The sequence below is a fragment of the Agelaius phoeniceus genome, chromosome 1 (genome assembly GCF_051311805.1).
Source record: "Agelaius phoeniceus isolate bAgePho1 chromosome 1, bAgePho1.hap1, whole genome shotgun sequence".
Classification (NCBI taxonomy): domain Eukaryota; kingdom Metazoa; phylum Chordata; class Aves; order Passeriformes; family Icteridae; genus Agelaius; species Agelaius phoeniceus.
In genome coordinates this window covers 29,007,199-29,025,726 of record NC_135265.1, presented here as the reverse complement: position 1 = coordinate 29,025,726, position 18,528 = coordinate 29,007,199, and the positions used below count along the sequence as shown (strand labels likewise).

Sequence of the window (18,528 nt, the reverse complement as noted above, 5' to 3'; positions counted from 1 at the left end):
TGACATACGTGTGAACATATGTCAGTGCCCCCCGTGGTAATGTACATGCAAACATATGGCATTGCCCTCCTGGTGCATATTAGCTGTCAACAGACACAGGAAGGACCTTGCCCTGGTTATGTTTCTTATCATCCATATGGTTTTCTATTGCTCCTGATAGCAGATAAATTACAACTACTTCCAAAATCTCTGTCTAATAATAGTTTGTGTTTATTCCAAATATAGATGCTTACTCTTTCCCTTTGGTACTTCCACAGAATTCATTGAGAACCAAGCAACATTTTTTCATTGCATTGCAGGACTGGTGATTTGAAAACAGAGAGAAAAAAAAGAGAAGAGTCAGCATGCACACAGCCAACGAGATGAATATCTGGAAGTAAACATGCAGCTTGACCCCTGTAACTTGGAAGGGACTCAGCCTCATGGGAAGGAAAAGCCTCCCTGCCACATTGCACACACACCACTGTGGTCAGCAGAGAAAATCAGGACAGTGGCTCAATATGAGGAGAAAATGCTTCCATCGAGAGTTTTACAAAATTACATGATTCTATGAAAAACTGAGCTGGCAGGTAACAAAGTTAACTCAGTTAGCATATGGACTGATATTTTTCTAAAGAGAGAGTAATCTGCTAGACATTTTATAGTGAAAACTCAACTGGCAAAAGTACAGAGCATGTCTAGATGATGCTGAAGTTAATACTTTCAAAGACTAGTTACATGAACTGTGAAGAGAAAGAACCCAAAGAGCAGCTAGCAGTGCTTCTGCATTAGTTTACTACCGTGTTGTCTACTCCAGACATAATCCCAAACCTCTAGGCAGCCACTTCAATTGGTTCAATCATCAGCCCCTAAAGTGGTGTAAACCACAAAGGGTACAAAATGAGTGTTTGTTTGAAAGCACTACTGTGAGTGACAACCCAAAGTCTGAGACACAGGCAAATCACATATCTGTCCTGCCCCCATAAACTCAATCTCCTTGTCTGTTCCCTTTCACACCCCAATATCTTAGTCACACTGCACGTGTGGCAGCTGTCATTTGTTTGCTGCGCATCCAAGGACATGCTGCTTGGTTTAGTGCTTCTGTTGACAAAGAGGAAGACATATGCATTGCACTAAGACAAGCAACATTAGTCTTGAAACTCAGGTCTTAGTATGTTGAAACTCCGGTCTAAATATGTCAGGGACATGTCCCTGTTGGACATCTGATCTCTCCTTTCCTGTTTGACTGGCAGAAAAACATCTGATCCATAAGACTGGTAGTGGAACAGAACAAGTTTGAAGAAGTACAAAAGAACAAGGACAATATATCACAATACTTCTTTATATTAAAAAAAAATGTTGTGGGTTTGTGGTACTTCAATTCAGTTTAGATGATCTTGTGGCACTGAGAAAAGTCTTCCAACATTGCATGTCAGTAAAATACATTTGAATAGATTTATGCAGAAGCTCTCAAAACAGTTTTGGATGGAGTGTACATAATATGATTGGCATAAAAAACTCAGCCTAGCAAAGTACTCTGTGCTATCAAGAATCATAACATTAGTTCTTAGCATGATTTCAAAGCATTTTAGTAGATCAGAACTAGTGTTTTTATTTTTAGCTGGATTTAGTATAGTAATTGCAAAGAATCAAAAGTTGAGAGTTGTGTACAACAGCAAATGCTACATGAACATAAATATTTCTCACTTTCAGTAGTTACTGGAATGATTTGGTAGAGTCATGCTCAATGACTGTTCCAAACTAACAACATTTGTAATAGTCTAGGAATACTATAAAAATTCACAAAGAACAAAAATTTAGGGTGCATTAATGGGGCTGTCTTTATCTTTCAGGTGGAGAGAACTTTATGACAGGAAACAACAATAGGTTAAGGTAAACAGCTTATTTTGCCTACCTTCATATTTCAATACAGTAGTTCAATATAACCACATTTCTCCAAAGACTCGTATTCTGTTATTGAAAGGTAATGGTGGGAACCAACTTAAGAACATGTAAAATGCAAGATTTTTTAATCAATGAGAAGCTATTAATTTAACCAAGCCTTCCTGTAATAATATTGAGACAGACTGTCTGCCTGTTTTTACATTATAGCTAGCTTTGCAATCTTTACAGACTATAATGAGGTGTGTACTTTTTGTGAATATATTGATTGAGAGTGGTCCTTAGGAATCTAATGCTGCCAAAAACTTGGTATCGCTCCACGATTCTTGAGAGGTTGCTTGCTTTCTGGAGCAACCAAGTTGTTATTTTAGTAGGAGTTGTTGACTCTTGCCACTCACTACACATAGGACTCATTAAGTTTACCTTCACTAGATCACATTAAGCTCAGACCTAAGATCAGACTTAATGTGATCCAATGGATCACTGATCTGACAGACTACCATGTTAAAGTACACTGATGCATCACTTGACAGGTTCATTAAAGTCATTGTGCACATGTGGTTCTGCACCAGCAGGATTCCTCAAGTTCCCAAACCACCTCATCCACTAATCTAAGCAAATCTTGACCTGACATATTTGGAGTTGACCAAAAATTCAAGGCAAAAATTTGAGCTGGACAATGTAATTTTTAAGACTTAGAGAAACCAAATGGATCTTCTTAATCTAAAAACATGCCTTAGTTTAAACATCTTTATCTCACTTTCATGATGTATCACAGCTGATTTCAGCAGAATCACCCACAGCTAAATCCAACAAAGAAATATGTTTTTATCAACTGTGGCTTTATCATAGATTTTATTAAAAATTGTTATTAGCTTAGAAGACATGTAAAAGAGAATTTATAGCTAAATATACTCAAATCATTGAAAAAATAAGAAGCATTTTGCTTGCTCAGATACTACACCAAAAGGTACTGACTTTTAGGTGTAGTATCTGAGCATCTTCCATTAGCGCATTAAGCAATATAAGTAATATCTGAAACATGATACATAATCTGGAAAAATTTCACTTTGTGTATGGAAAAACAAAACAAATGTACTGGATTGTGGAAAAAGTAGAATCAGTGTTACTTCAGTGTTAAACACAACTGGCTGGAAAAAACAGGTATTGTGGGTTTTTTGGAAATGCCAAGGTTTTACAACTTGTGCTTATCCCACATTAGGAAGAAGCTGGGGAAAAGAGAGTAAAAACACCTTGTGAGTAAGACAGTTTTGCACATTCTATTAGAAGTGGGAGACAAGAATGAAATTATATCCCCTGATCATTAGGGGGGCTTGAACTAGATGACCTTTGAAAGTCCCTTTCAACCCAAACCGTTCTTTGTCCGTGAATGACTCCATGACTGAGATTCCAGGAATATTCTGTATAATAGCTACCCAAGCCACTGGAGGTTCTGCTCTGCAGTGTGCATGCATCATCCCCAACACTTTGCTGCTTTTTACATTCTAGTCTGAGAAATGGGCTCTGGGAAACCATGATGGAAGTGGACCAACCTGGCCTGTGGTCACTCTGCTCCAAAGGAGTTCATCTCCCTTCCCACATGCCACCAACACAGAAAAAAACCAGGAAAAAGCTGAGTGTATATTTAGAAAGGTCATGTATGATACAGTCTAAAGCTGGACCACATATTAAATACTGGAACATAATAATTAGTAGGGGCACACTGTTCTCTTGGTTGTCTGGGGCATTTCAATAACTTTTACCCCACTCACCAGCTAGCTAGATAAACTATAACACAGAATAACTGTAGTCTGATGCTTACATTTTCTAATGAAAATTTTAGCTATAAAGTAGTGTCTAGTCTTGGAATATTTTTATTTATTTTTGACAGAAATAAAAGGAAAGCTTGGAGTTTCTACTGAAAAGAAACTTAAAAATACATAAAATATATAAAAGAAATTTAAAAAATACTAAAATTATGTCATTCCACATCCAAAGTGGAGCTAATGTTCGTATAGATAATATATAATATTTAGAACAATTCATTAATCAAAAATGTTTGACAGATTTGGTGTAGTGCAATCTTTTACTGTATCCTTTTAGTTAAGGTGAAAAACAAAATGCAAACTAAAACAGGATTACTGAAGAGTAATCACAATAGAAATAAATACCAAATAAAAATACAGAAACCATAACCTAGGATAGTGTTTCATGGGGAAAGGAGACCTAAGGTGACTGGATATGGATATGTACCCACTAGCTAACAGTTTATGACAAATGAAACATATTTAAGTATCCTAATTGTCTTTCTGATTTAATAGGATCCAATAAATGGAAACTGTATGGCCAGAATAATGAAAAGAGCACAAAATTTATCTCATTCTGTTGCGTCCTCTCTGTGTTCTTTTGTCCTTTGATTGCACTGGTGGATAATATTATTTTGTTCCCAAGGAAATATGTCCCTTTGATTAGGTTGCAGATATTCTCTCATTTGTCACTGTTCTATCAAGCTATGCCATGTAACAGCAGGAACCCTTGATTATTTAATTGCTTGTAAGAACTCATTAAATCTTACTATCAATCATTGGACATATGGCAAATATCACCCAATGGCATGAGAGGTTTTAACAGTGATCTGTCACTGGGGCATACCCTTTCTTTGGTAGCATAGGCCCTTTGTTTAGTTCTCTGATCATAATAATTTTTAATTAATATTGATTTGTAAAAGAGTGTTCATGCAGTGGCCTTAATCTATGGGTACAAGGATAATCTTCTAACAGGAGCATTTGTAATTCCATATAAATATCCAGGAACCCCATCTAAGAGAGTTTAACCTTTTTACAATGTTTTGTAGATCATGTTAGTCTGATGATAACCTAATTTAGTCTTCAAAGTGGATATGGCTCATTAAGAAAAACGTATAAGAACCAGTCACACAATAGGTTTTGCATCAACACCTTGATGGTATCCTGTGAGCTATCTCTGATGATATAAATACAAAAGACATTTTTCACAATGCAGAATATTAGCTATAGCTACTAGAGGTAGTGACCTGTGCTACTACTTGTAGCTATCTGTGCAGATACTTGTTTTGTCTATAACAAAAATCAAGTCAAAGGTGTGGGAAGTTATCTCACCAAATACTGATTTATTTAATCACAGGTCCTTAAGGTTTATATATATTTACATAGATGGATGATAAAGTAATGAAATAATTTGATTATTGGAAAAAAGTCCTGCCTGGAAAAAATCCCTTCATATCCTGGGATATGAAGATTTTAGCATAAGAAAAATTTAGATTCAGCATTCTTTGCAATCAGAACATTAGCAACGGCTAATTTTACCTGAGAAGGCTCAAAGTTAGTAATGCTCAAAAACAAAATAAACTCTCAAAGATGAAAGTTCACAGCAGCTGGCAATGGAACTACTCCATTTTTGAAATCATAAAAAGAGTGATATTTGGCTGTTTTCTTGTGATGACTACCCTTTTACTCTACTGGACTCACTTTTACATTGTTATTAGAATTACTTGGAAGTTGCAGGAAGCAAAAGAGAAAAGCCCAACCACAAAACACTTCTTTGATGATTATATTTAACAAAAAACTTGCTTCCATCTTTCTTATTCTTGATATACCGCTATTTGGAGATAAAATCAGGATATTTAAGCTACTACTTTGTAATAACTTTGTCAAAAATCCTATTATTTTTGAAAATTTTGTGTTAAAAATCTAATAATTGATAAAGAGACAAAAGTGGAAACTAGAAGATTTCCATCTGTGAGCCAGACTTCTATTCACACATGCTACCTGTGACACACGAGACTCTTTATCTGAGGTGTGGCTGCCTTTGTAAGATAACAGGTAGGACTTGCCATAGCAACAGTTTAGGTTTGGGAAGGGTGGGTTAAATTCCAAAATTTGTATGTTCTTGGAACAAATTTTTGAATATGGATCACAGCTGGTGTCAATGTAAATTTGTTTTGTGGTTTTGTGTCAATGTAAATTTGTTTTGTGTTTTTATAGAGCTCAGTGGGTTAGCTCTATAAAAGAAGTAGAGATTTGAGTGTGTAGAAATAGTAAAGATCCAGACGCCTTGCTTTAATACAGAGTGAAAGGACAGCTGTGAGAAGCAAGAAAGAGAATGAGAATCTTAATACCTGAGATATGTTTTTGCACTTTTAGGTATGGAAATTATTAAGAAAAGAGGCAGAAAACGAAAAAGAATTTTGAAGCTGGATTTTTCTGCGTGTTAGCATTTCAGGTTACATTTTGTTTGATGACATTCTGCCTCTACATATTTCTGTGTATACATCTCTGTTCTTTTAATAACAGGCATCTGTAATTTGTCTTATGTTATGTTGTCTAATGATCATATATAGTTTTTCCAAAAAAAACCGTATCTGCTTTATGTTTTCATGAGGACTTACGTTGACTCCCACATTTTGAAACAACTACATTGATTTAAAAATCTATAGCGATTATTTTTAAACTGGTTCTTTTCTAAAGAGGATTCACCTATGTCTAAATAGCTGTATGCATACATACAGCCTTGAGGAGAGATTATTCAGGTGTTTTGTATTCTCTGATAAAGTGAAGTCTAATTCATTCCTGTAGAGGCAGAACTCAGTCCTATAACAAGGGGAAAACCTTCATGACAGATATTCAGCTACAACTATTATGTACTTAACATTATTAGAGCAGTATAAGGGATCAGGAGTCATTTTCCTTTATATAAATATAAAAGAATCATTTTCCTTTCCTGGAAAACGCTATAAGACTGTCTTGAGATTCCTCTAAACAGTGCTGCCTATGAAAAACTATCCCAAGGAGCAAATCAGATATCATGGCTCATGAGAGAGTTGTTTGGGAAATATTTCAATAAATGCATACAATTTAATTATTATTTTGCTTTGTAGGTTACATAAACTTGACAAAACATTACAGGTAGACAAATCACAAATTTCAGTGGTTTTATAAACATTTTGTTACTGGTTTGGTCCTGATTCCTCATTTTTTTCCATGTTGCGATTTTGTTGGAACCCTTTTGTGCTTTTTAGTTTTCTTTTCCTGAAGTTTAATAATTGCAAAATGAGAATAATAAGGTGAGACAATAAACAAATTTTTGTATTCTATTTGAAATTTTGACTTACTTCTCTAAGAGATAAAGATCTCTGTTACCAACTGTCTTGAGACTATGCAAGTGAAATACTTCATTAACCATTCAGAAATACTGGAAACGCCTTATTTTCCCAATAAAGAGTTTAAACTTAAGGACTTCACAGACAGCCAGTTAACAAGAACTACAATACATTACAGTAACTTCATTACTTCAAGGTAGGCTAGAGTGCCATTTCAGGAGTAATGAATGATGCTTTAAGGTTTAAGGCAGATACCCTATAGACACTGAGATTATGCCACAAAATAGAGAAAGTCTTCCAGGAAGCAAATTAATAAGCTTTGCTAAGGGAGCATAGAATAAAACCCATTAAAACCCATTAAAGGAACCCAAACTATAGGCAGAAGGTAAGGAAGGATTGATTTTTTTTGTAGCTGTAAAGGCAATAGAATGTCTATTTATTAATTAAAAATACATTTTATGTATTGGGATGTGATAAATTGTTGACTGTTTAGGTGAATTACCTCAGAAATGCACCTAAGGCTATTTACACTGATAAATTATGCACTACTACTTTTTTAATTTCTGAAACAGTTTCACAAGTATGCTCAACTTTATTTTCAGTTTTCAGCAGCAGTTTTGAGTAATCATATTCGACATTTAACTACTGCCACTAAAAGCTTCCTAGCCAGAAAAAAACCCAACTTTCACAAACAGCTTTAACTCTCTTATTTTCCCCTGTTTTCCTGTTAAATATACATACATATGAAACACAAAGTTTTCCATTTTGACAGAATCTGGTGAAAAAAGTGACATACTCTTTACTATATATTCCCTTGGCTTTATATTTCCTTAACTTGGGAGTGCTAAAACAAGTAACCTCCACCTGAAAGAAATGTCTGAAATATGAAAATGACGTTTTTTGGGTATAAATAAACACAAAGCGAAAACTGAAGGTGTATCTGTATAAATTCTCACACACCAAAGTTCTGTGAAAATATATTCATCTCTGGGATTTTTTTCTTCTAGGATACTCACTAAATCAGCTACATGTGAAAAAAATGAAATATTTTTCATAGACGTAGTATGTCTTTGGACATATAATGTTTTAAGTTCAATATCTATATTTTGTACATATATATATTTATAGTGTCTGTTTTCTGATATAGACATGTATTCTGTGTACTTACAAAAGAGTTTATATCTGAAAATCAGGCATCCATCCAATACCAAATTAGAAAATTCAACATTATATTTGTCATCTCCTATAAATGTGAATGTGTGATGATGGCTATATGGGAGTGAGTGTGCATTGTGTGTGTGTCTGTCTTGAAAAACAGGCCTTTTTTGTCACTCTCTGACAGCGGTGATGGAGGGAGAACAATACCTTTATCTCACTGTAATTTCTAAAGGCATTTAAAGGGTTCATTGTTTCAAATCAAAGAGCTATTCATAAGTTCCAATAAAATGCAATCCATCACAATTTTACATGAGCAGAAGCTTTCAGCTTGTGCATATTTTGTCAGGAAGGCAATTTGAAGCTTATAAACACAAATCACTTCTTTGGTTTTTAACCACAAAACATTTACACAGTACTGACATACCACCTACACTACCTCAGTACAAAGCCAAGAAGGAGAGCAGGCAGGACCAGGAAGCAAGGACCTGGAGACAGTACTTTCTGTTACAGTAGACCAGATGCTGGGGCATTAATTCAGGAATTCTCAAAAGATTGAGAGAGAAAAGGATGTTCCCCTATGCTTATATCCCTTATCAGAGTGTATATGACATAATTATTAAAATACTTGTTTGGATGACAGACATATCTGAAGCAGGTTTCTGTATCCAGGAAGAAGGACTCTGGAATAATTTATTTGATCTTTTTTTCCCCATTATTATGGTTGTGAACGAATGTGTACATTGACCAGATGCACAATGGCTGTGGTACCATAGCCTCTCTGATCAGCAACTGATTTGGCTTAGTCTGTTAAAAAACCTTTGATGCATAAGGGTGAATCACTCTTAGAAAAAAATGTGAAGAAATATTATGCATTCTATTTCACTGGAGGAGAATTGAAGCCACAGATGCTCTACTGTTTCCCAACCCTACAATCATTTAAGTGGCTTACTCAAAGAGCTGGAAGCAAACAGTTCTGTCCTAGTCTGTCTTAATGTGCAAACTTTACTCTATTTTTATTTAGTATTTCCTATTCTGGGAATCTTGAAAGTACAGTGCAGATTCATCTTCCTAGGGAACCGGTATTCATAGAATCATGAATCATAAGATAATCTTTGTTGGATGGGAGATCTGCAGGTCATCTTGTTCAACCATCTGCCCAAATCAAGACTTACTCAGAAGCTAGACCAGATTAAATAAGGCATAGTCCAGTCAAATTTTGAAAACTTTGTTGAAAGTCCACAACCTTTCTTGACAGCCTGTTCACCATTCTCATTGTGAAGACTTTTTCCCTTAAGTCCCCTTGCAAGCTCTCATCATGCAACTTTTTATCATTGTCCTTTGTCATTTCATTCTGAATCTTGGAGAAGAGACTACTTGTGTTTCTCCATAATCACCTGTTATGTACTTAAAGACAGAAAATTAATCACCTTTTAGCTTTCTTTTTGGAGCTTTAAATAATTACATTCCTTCAGGGTGTTGCGTGCTCCAGCTCCTGTCTATGCCAGCAGCCTTCTCTGGCTTTGCTCCAATTTGTCAGTACCTCTCTTACAGAGGGGAGCCCAACACTGTGGCACTACAGATAAAAGTGGGAATAAACACTTCCCATGACCTGCTGGCCATGCTCTTGCAGCCCAGTATGGACTTTACCTTTGGCTGTGCACTCCTTCAACATGCAGTGCAGCAGAACTCTGGTGTCCTTCTCTGCAGAGCTGCTTTCCAGACAGCTGGACCCCAACTAACACAGATGCAAAAACAGCACTTCCCCCTAAAAAAAAATAAATACAATCATTTGTATTTTAAGAGAAAGAAGCTCTTCAATACCACCACAACATAGGAATGCAGTCTGACAATTGCTAAATATACTGTGTTTCCCACTAAGATTTAAGGAGGATTTCAGGCCCCAAACCTTTAGCTCTGAAAAAGAAATAAAGTGATTTATAGTAAACAAAAATCACTTTGTAAAATAAAAGTGGAGTACTTGCTACTCATTGTAATGCACACTGATATATTGTTTAGCAGCACCATTGTTTCATTCCAAATAATCACAGGTCAGCAACTGACAAATTTACTGTTATCTATCAATTGATTCTGTTACAATGTCCTGAGATTTAAAACTCCCACATGAATGTTTACCCTTTCCCTAGTGTTAAACTATTATCCTCTCTCCCCCTTTTTCTTCTTTGATTTTAAAAATTAAAAAAAATATATATTTTTTTTTATTTTAGGCCCATGTACTTTCAGCATTTCAAAAGGCTATTTGCATATTTATTTTGGAACTGTTAGCTGCTACTGAGTTGTTTTCATGATAGGATCATGGTCCAACATGAATATTTTGTGTTATAAAGTATATTAAGAAGCCAACCAAAAATCAACAGGAATGGTTATTCTAAAATCTTTTTCTCATTTGACGCAAACAGATTGCTTCAAAATTTCACATCTTCTTTTCTGTGCACAAACTGCCTAAAAAATTTGTGGTGGCAGTTGGATTGTTTTCAAAGCACATAAAACTCTAACCTTTCTTAATCTAATTTACATTTTAAAATATTTGCTGTTTCAATTCAATTTATGCTGCTCCTGCCATGGATAAGTGGGAGGACAATGTTTAAAATAATAGTAGTTCTTTCCTCTTTCAGACAGCCAAGCATAGAAAAGAATAGTTCAGAGTAGGTTGGGAGAAGAAAGAAAACAGGCCTGGATTCACTTTGGTAAAGTAGCATCACATACAGAATCAGTATATTCACAGCAGAAGTTTTGGAACAAGCACACATGGCTTTGTTGCTTGTTTCTGTCACTACTTTTCTTTCCTTTATTTATCAGGATAAATAAAGGAAAGAAAAGTAGTGACAGAAAATCAAGCTACTTCTAAGTTGCAGAACATAGATGCAGAGGGAGGAGATGAAGAGACAGAGCCACTACTGCTGGAACAGAGACTCGTTGCCATGGGAGCAGGATAAGGAGAGCTGGTACCCTGGAGGCAGTGACTGGGGACAAGAACAAAAAGGAGAGGGATAAGAACCTGGAACACTGCACATACAGGGAACAGACTGATGCACACATCCCCCTGTATTTTAGGAAGCCCAAGCTGCCTTATTTCCAACCCACATAATCACATGCATGATGGGGCCAAGGCCAGAAAGGCAAAATTTGGCAAGGAGAATATTAACTACCTGTTACTGAAGTAATTTGCTTTTTTCTGACCAGTCTGGTAGTTCTCTCTTCCCTTTGAGCTCATTTTAAAATACTCATGCTATTGACATACAAGGTGAATATCCATGCTCACAGTCTCATATCTTCTGGATCACTAAGGAAAAGACAAAGACATTTATCCATGGAAACAGAAGATTCACAGTTTCTTCCCCTAGCAAGTAATACATTTTCTCATAGGAGTGCCATGACAATTCTAACACTGTGAGGTTTTGGCTTACACAGAAAGATAATTTTTTAAAAATTTGGCTACATATTTCTACTGACATTTTTCAGTAAAAATATAGCACAAAAATTCAAGCAATATTCTCATGTCATGGGACATTACCATGCTCCAACGGGGCTAAAAGTGCTATAGAATTTGACTGTGGTATTTTTAGCTTTGAAGTAAGTTACTTTAAATTAGGTTGTCATTTCCTGTCTAAAAATCATGTATTTCAATTTCCATTTTCCCAAATAGCAGTCGTTTTATATGGAAAAGATCAGCAAAGAAACTTTTCTCCTTTGCCTTTTCCAGGCACAGAGGGTAAAAATGGCTACTTCTTTTTTTTCACATGCTTACCTATCAAACTTTAAACCCTGTGCCCCACTGTTTATCTGCATGATTTTATTCTCCTTCCTCCCAAGTCTGCCTTGTATTCATGTTCTTTTATTCTACAGTATGAGCTGATTGTTCAAGCTCTATGACCAAACCCCTCACTTTGTAACCTTTTTTGAAAGTGTACAGTAATAAAAACAAGCAGGAGTTGTCAGTGCAGCAAAAAAATAGAACTGCCTGTTATATGCAAAGTACATCTTTAATGATGTTTAAAAAGAAGCTAAACATCTCTATGGGAATTCTTAAAACACTTATCTCTTAGGCTCTTATTTAGTTTTGCAAGTCTTTGTTGTTTAACAAGCAGGAGAAATGGGTCATCTAATGTTATATTAATCAGTAAATTAATATTTTAATTTGATTTTCTTTATAGTTGAGATGCTTGCGGCATCTCCAGTGTTTTCTCTCTCTGTACACTGATGTTAAGCAGTATCATTATCATACTGTACCTTGGGGTTGTGAGATAACAGGGTCCAGTGACAGCTCTATTCTTAGGAGAGTGGGAGGTTTATGATGACACGTATACATTTTAAATGGCACATGGAGGCTCTCGTGCAATGAAATGTCTTACAGCTGAGTCATAGGCTTTTCTACATTGGGCTTTTTGGTTCATATACTTGAAATCACACACTTTCATGTCTGAGCAGGTGATACATTTTGCCAATTTTTTGATAAGATCTTTACAGTGTGGTGGAGTAAAAATCTCAATGATTCAGGTTTTTGCAACTAGTCCTATTTTGAAATTTTTTGATAAGTTGCAAGAGATATGACTATCAATGGATGAAAAGGGGAGAAAATGACAATTAACTCTTATTATTTAAAGATTAAGTTCCAGTCAAATCTATTTTTTTTCAAATATTCAGTTAGTCAAATACAGCAGGCTTGTTGACACAGGAAGAGACACAAACTTTTATTTAACATTATCAGCTCAAATTATCCTTTTGAAATGTGCTTGGAAGTTCAGAATTTTGATTAGATCAGGCAAGACTGTCCCTGTCCCTTGCACATCTTTACAAGAGCTGACAAAGAAAGCTTTCTCCTTTTTGCTCTCTTATGCATGACCTTTAAACAGGTCAAAATAGCGCTAAGATGGAAATGGTTCACAGGTTACTGTTAGGTGAGTACAAAGGAAGAAACAGTCTTTGTTCCTTTTACCTCCTTAGTCACAATCTGACCTTCTCACCTTCTCCTTTCCCTCCAGACTCTGTAATTGAGGATATTTACTACATCAAAGTTCCCATGTTTAGTTCAGGCCCCCTCCCTCTGTTACAAATACACAAATCACACATCCTAGTGCATGCTCGCTCTGGTCCAATGGTAAGTTACATGTCTGAGTGAAAATATATGCTTGGTGATACCCTCACATACCAAGGTCAAAGCAAATCACATTCACACATTCCATATCACACTTGGTTTGCTGGCCATACCTCAGCAGATGCACCATAACCATATATGACTGTAAAACAGCCAATACTTTATTGTTTCTTGAGCTTCACTGGCTTTGTAACATAGTCATTCACAAAAATGCATCCAAATGCAGGTTCCACTTATGCTTGCAATTGGGCAAGTGCAAAATTGGCTCAGGAGGAATGTAGGCATGGTGCCAGTTTCCTTCTCTTCCTCTCTTTTTTTTTTTTTTCTTTTTATATTTTCTTTTATTTTTCAAATAACTTATTAATGTGAAATGACATTTTAAACACTGCATAGCACAGGATTCTGGGTTTGGGGACTGAGTCATGTCTGGCAACCCTTACTCTCAGTCAGAAGCTTTTTTTTCTTCTCTCAGAATAGTGGTACCAGCTTTTCAAAAGATAAATCTGCCTGGATTGAGTCAGCCTTGAGGCCAGAAATGTTGTGTGGGCCGTTGGCTGGATGACTGCACCAGAATGTTTTGAAGTTAAAATAAATGGAAGACTCTAAATGAACGTGCTTTTTATTTTAGCATAATAATAGAGTTAATGCATAATCTTACATTATGAGATCCATGAAAATTTTTGTGATAGATCATTGAAAACTTGCAGGAATATTCACATTGCTTTTGATTGGTACAGGCTTTCTTTGAGGAAAGTACTCACTCATTTTTTACAAAAGCCTATAAATAGAATAACAAATGCCTGATTTAGTTTGAATTAGAATGAAGCTCGGAGTCTTATTCAATGTCAGAACTCTTTTGAATTCAAGAGTAGGCTTACCTCAGTTTTCATATGAAGGACTTTTCTAAAAGCATGAAACTGCAGAGGTGTTTGGCTTCATTGTGAACGTTTCACACATCTCTAGCTATCATGTTGTTAAAGTCAGCAATTGCCAGTGTCAACAGGATGAGTTTGTTACACATCACTGAATGTTCAGGGACAGGTTTGACGCCCTGTATGATTTTGAAGTCTCATCTTTTGGAGCCTTCACACAAAACAAATAACATCTATCTTCAAAAAGAGTTTTTTCAGCTCCAGAAGCAGGAAGGAAATGGACTACATAAGCAGGAGCAGCAGAGGTGTCTTAAAAAGGTGTGTGCTCCAGAAGTGAGTATGCATTGAAAAAAGAGACAGTCTGCTTAAATTAAATCAAGTAACCTAAGGGATCTGGCTACTCTCCCATTTTTACAACACATTCAAAAAATAAGTTAGGAAGAAGTTTCTTCCTTTAGCAACTTGAAAAATAGATTGAAGTTCCAATTCTTCTGTCCCAAAAGCACAGCAATATTTTCTCTCTCTATTGATTATCAGTCCACTTCAGTTGAAAACAGTCCTGACTAAGATCAAAATTGCTTTGAAAAGATGACTTTAAACCTGATAAAGTACCAACACCACTACACTATGCTATCAGATGGGTATTTTTGGAAAATGAAAGTAAATCAATATTAATAATATAAACCAGAAATTGATTGATTTTGCCATTAAAATATGTAATGGTGAAAGAGCCCATATCTAATTATTTCTGTTAAAGTCTATAAGTAACGTATTAATTAAACTGGATACATGAAAATATCTGAAGACATTTGTAAGACTTACTTGGGTCAACCAATTTTTAAAAGCAAAAGTTCTGCCATTAATAAACTGCAGAAAGATCAGAGCTGTTAAGCAATGAGGATGAAAGTCACATGAAAGGATGACTATGAGAAATCTGAAAAAAAAGAATTTGCAGTCTCCATCATTCTCTGTCTTTTACAGTCTAATAAGTTAACTTGTACTGACTGGTAAGAGAGGCAATAAAAACTGATAATTCTTTAAATGACACTAATTCCAGGATGTATGCAAAGCCTTACCAATGCCTTAGCATCTATCAAGGACATATTAAATAACTCAAGATAGTGGATTAATATTGTGTAACCATCTTCAGAAATACTAAACCATCCATTCCAACATCCTTACTAGCATTGATCATGAACCATTGAATCAGTACTTTATGTTCATTTCCTTTCATTTGCTTTATTTTACACTGGGGAATATTTGCATTTGTACTACATTCCTGTTTCACATCAAACACACCCGAAAGTTCTTACCTGCCTTAATGCAATAGTAACTTTGGTAGCCAGTTATTGTCCTTGATAGCTATGCTCATATCCCACTGCACCCAACAGAGAGACTGAAATAGCAAAAAAAATGGGAAAAAATGAAAAGGAACATAAAGACCCAAAAGGCCAGTGATCTGATAAGAAAACCAACATAGGATTGAGAAATTGGTAAATTTGTAAATTAACATCTAATGTATGTCAATAAAGCTCTAGTAATGACTTAAAAAAAAAGTTAACAAAAGCACCACCAACAAAATGAGGAATTAGAAAGCACATTAGAGCAATCAGTAAATCATTAAATCATTTTGAAAAATAATCAAAATCACTATACAGAACTGAAAACCACTAAGTCAATCCTTATTGTCAAGCCTAATGTGATCCAATGTACTGTAGTGAGGGAATAGGAAGGAAGTGTCTACACCACATGTTGAATTAAAGGGAATCAACCAGCCATTTACTTTCATTTATTTAGTAACCTTCATGATGAGATCATCAAATATATTGTCTCCTCAGGAATCATAGAAGGCTGGTATCTTGTTCTTTTTCTTCTATCCCCCTCTTTCCAACCTGATTTTTCCATCAGACTACTTGACCACTTAAATGCACAGGAATTTTGAGGGGAAAGATGTTTTTGTTTCTTACCAGAAGGAAAACATACTGAGATATTATGCTGACAGATTAATTTTAAGTCACTCTGAAGGATTCACTAATGGAATTCTGAAGATTACAGTATCATATTCTCATGGAGCAGTGCTCACAACAGGCTATGCTAACTGAGACCAATAAGAAATAATTTGACGGCAAATGGTTAGTAGAAGGAAAAATGTTTCCTGTTCCACAAAAGCAAAATCAAACAAGAAAAACATATTGATGGCAACACATTACCTATAAACCTAGAGATCACTTTATTAAACAGAGAGGACTTCCCTTGTCTCTTGTTTTAGTAGGGAAGCATTCTGCTGTTGGAGTAATTTGTTGTCAAAAGTGGCTGACATGAACTGTGCTCCTGTTTCTTCTGTCTCACTTCCATGATGGGAACCTGAAACAGCCCTACCTGTAGATATTTATTCTGTAGAACACCCAAAGGAAGGTGAAAAGGATAACACAATGGGTAAGACTCATGTTTCCAAAGGCAGTCAGTATAACCAAAATCCATCTGAGTGACTCGATGGCTCACTGTTCACTGGCTTACACGATCCCTTATCCACACTGTCTATAAATGACTTGGTAATCTTGCAAGAGCTTGCAGAAATCCTTTCTTTGGTCACTGTAGTCCCTTAGTACAATTGTCTCTCTAGGCAACACTGCCTCATTCTGGCTAGTTACAGATTAATTTGAATATTGCTATAGAGCTTTGTAATGTGTCATATTTATATTTTGAAAGCAGCAAATGAAGTAAGTGCCTTTAGATTTGGAGTTCCCTTCAGCTACTTCAAATCTGCTGGAGTTCATATGTATTTAAAAGCCTACATATATTTTTTTTCCTGTAGAAGCTGGTCCAGTAGTAGATACTACCATACTTTGCAAATCCTGACTCAACTATATCAGTACATTGTGGTAGGAATATTACTACCGAGACAGCTTCCCTGCTTGGGTGTACTTCCCTTTAATTACTCCAGCAGTGTAAATGTAAATTTGCACTTCATGTTACTTCTAATACTCAAGCTCCCACATAGTTTGAGATTATATATTCATAAAAATATGAAAGAGATATCCCAAACAAGGGATTTTCTTTGAAGAAGTATGGTTACACTGTCTCTTTTCATAGGGTTAAACTGGTTCACTACCTGCTTCCATGATAACAGTAATAAAGTCTCAAATGAAAGTTATAGATTATAAAAAGATAATGAATATACTACTGGATATAATAATAATTACTATAATAATAATACCACCACTTAAAAATGCACCATAAAATTATTGAAAGGTTGTACCAAACAATCTGAAAAGGAAGGAAGCCACAGGTTTGATTCTTTGTTGTTTCTTGGAATAATTCTAGTAGTTTATTTTTCACTCTTGAATAGCTTCTGCACAATTTATTGTCATTTTACTCAGTAGTAGTGCTGATTATGTATCTCCACAGAGTCGAAGTTGGAAAAATAAGCTGTTTATAATTTCAATCTTTTATCAAAGAAAGTAAGTCAAAATATTATTAAGTGCAAAATTTCCAATTAGTGATAGCTGAGGCATACATTATCAATAGCACTATATTACTTTTTTCTGCTTCAATTTGTCCAATTCTGCTCCAATGGTAAAGATTTTGTGTACCTATGAATTTATTTCTTGTTTTCATTGTATATGGAAACAGTGTATGTACCAAATTTCAGTACATGGGGAGATCTGCTGACAATTTACTTTGACAATTCACAATTTGTAGAGCATAAATGTTTGCTAAATCATGTGGGTTTGCTCTTGCTCTCTAACCGATTCATATTTTTTTTAAATGTGGAAAGAACAGATAATGTTTAGCCAGTAAAAATTAAAAAAACTTAATACTCTGTAGATGATTTGTGATTCCCTTCTTCCTCTCATATTCATGCAAGAAAAGCTGTTTGAGTAAACAGTCACAAATACTAAAATGGAAGGGCATAGGCAGACAGGAAGAATGGCTTTTCAATTGGTTACTTAAAAGTCTTCCATTAGGTGTCAGCTGCTTACATTTCCAAACATTATATCCCACAATAATGAATAAAAGACTTCCTAATAAAAGGAAGGCTTTTTAGTATGAACATTATGAGTGCCTACTCAAGACTAAGGTTAATTTTGTGCCTTGCACAAGCACTTTGGCTTGCAGATAAAGAGCTTGATTTAGGAATGGGTCACACTCCACAGACGTGAAATATCCATCTGTTGTGTGAGCAGTCATACTCTGGAGTGAATGGAATTTCTCAGATCAGAAGAAAGTAACTGAGTATTTTGTGATATCTGATCTCTCCCCCACCTGTGGAAACCTATTGAAGCAGCTCTACTTATAAGGCATTTGTCAGAATGTTAATTGGAAAAATGACTTCATTGTGTGAGTCATACAGTCACCTCTGTGGA

At 35.4% G+C, this 18,528-nt stretch overlaps 1 long non-coding RNA gene across 1 annotated transcript in view; it reads right to left on the bottom strand.

Moving 5' to 3' along the window:
* The window catches only part of LOC143693573 (uncharacterized), a 61,755-nt gene that overhangs the window by 19,501 nt on the left and 23,726 nt on the right, over positions 1-18,528 (bottom strand). Inside the window, exons 2-4 of the long non-coding RNA XR_013181389.1 lie at positions 15,475-15,557; positions 11,344-11,477; positions 9,824-9,941 (exon numbers count right to left, since the gene is read on the bottom strand). This is a non-coding gene — a long non-coding RNA (uncharacterized LOC143693573). The remainder of the gene's footprint in view (positions 1-9,823; positions 9,942-11,343; positions 11,478-15,474; positions 15,558-18,528) is intronic.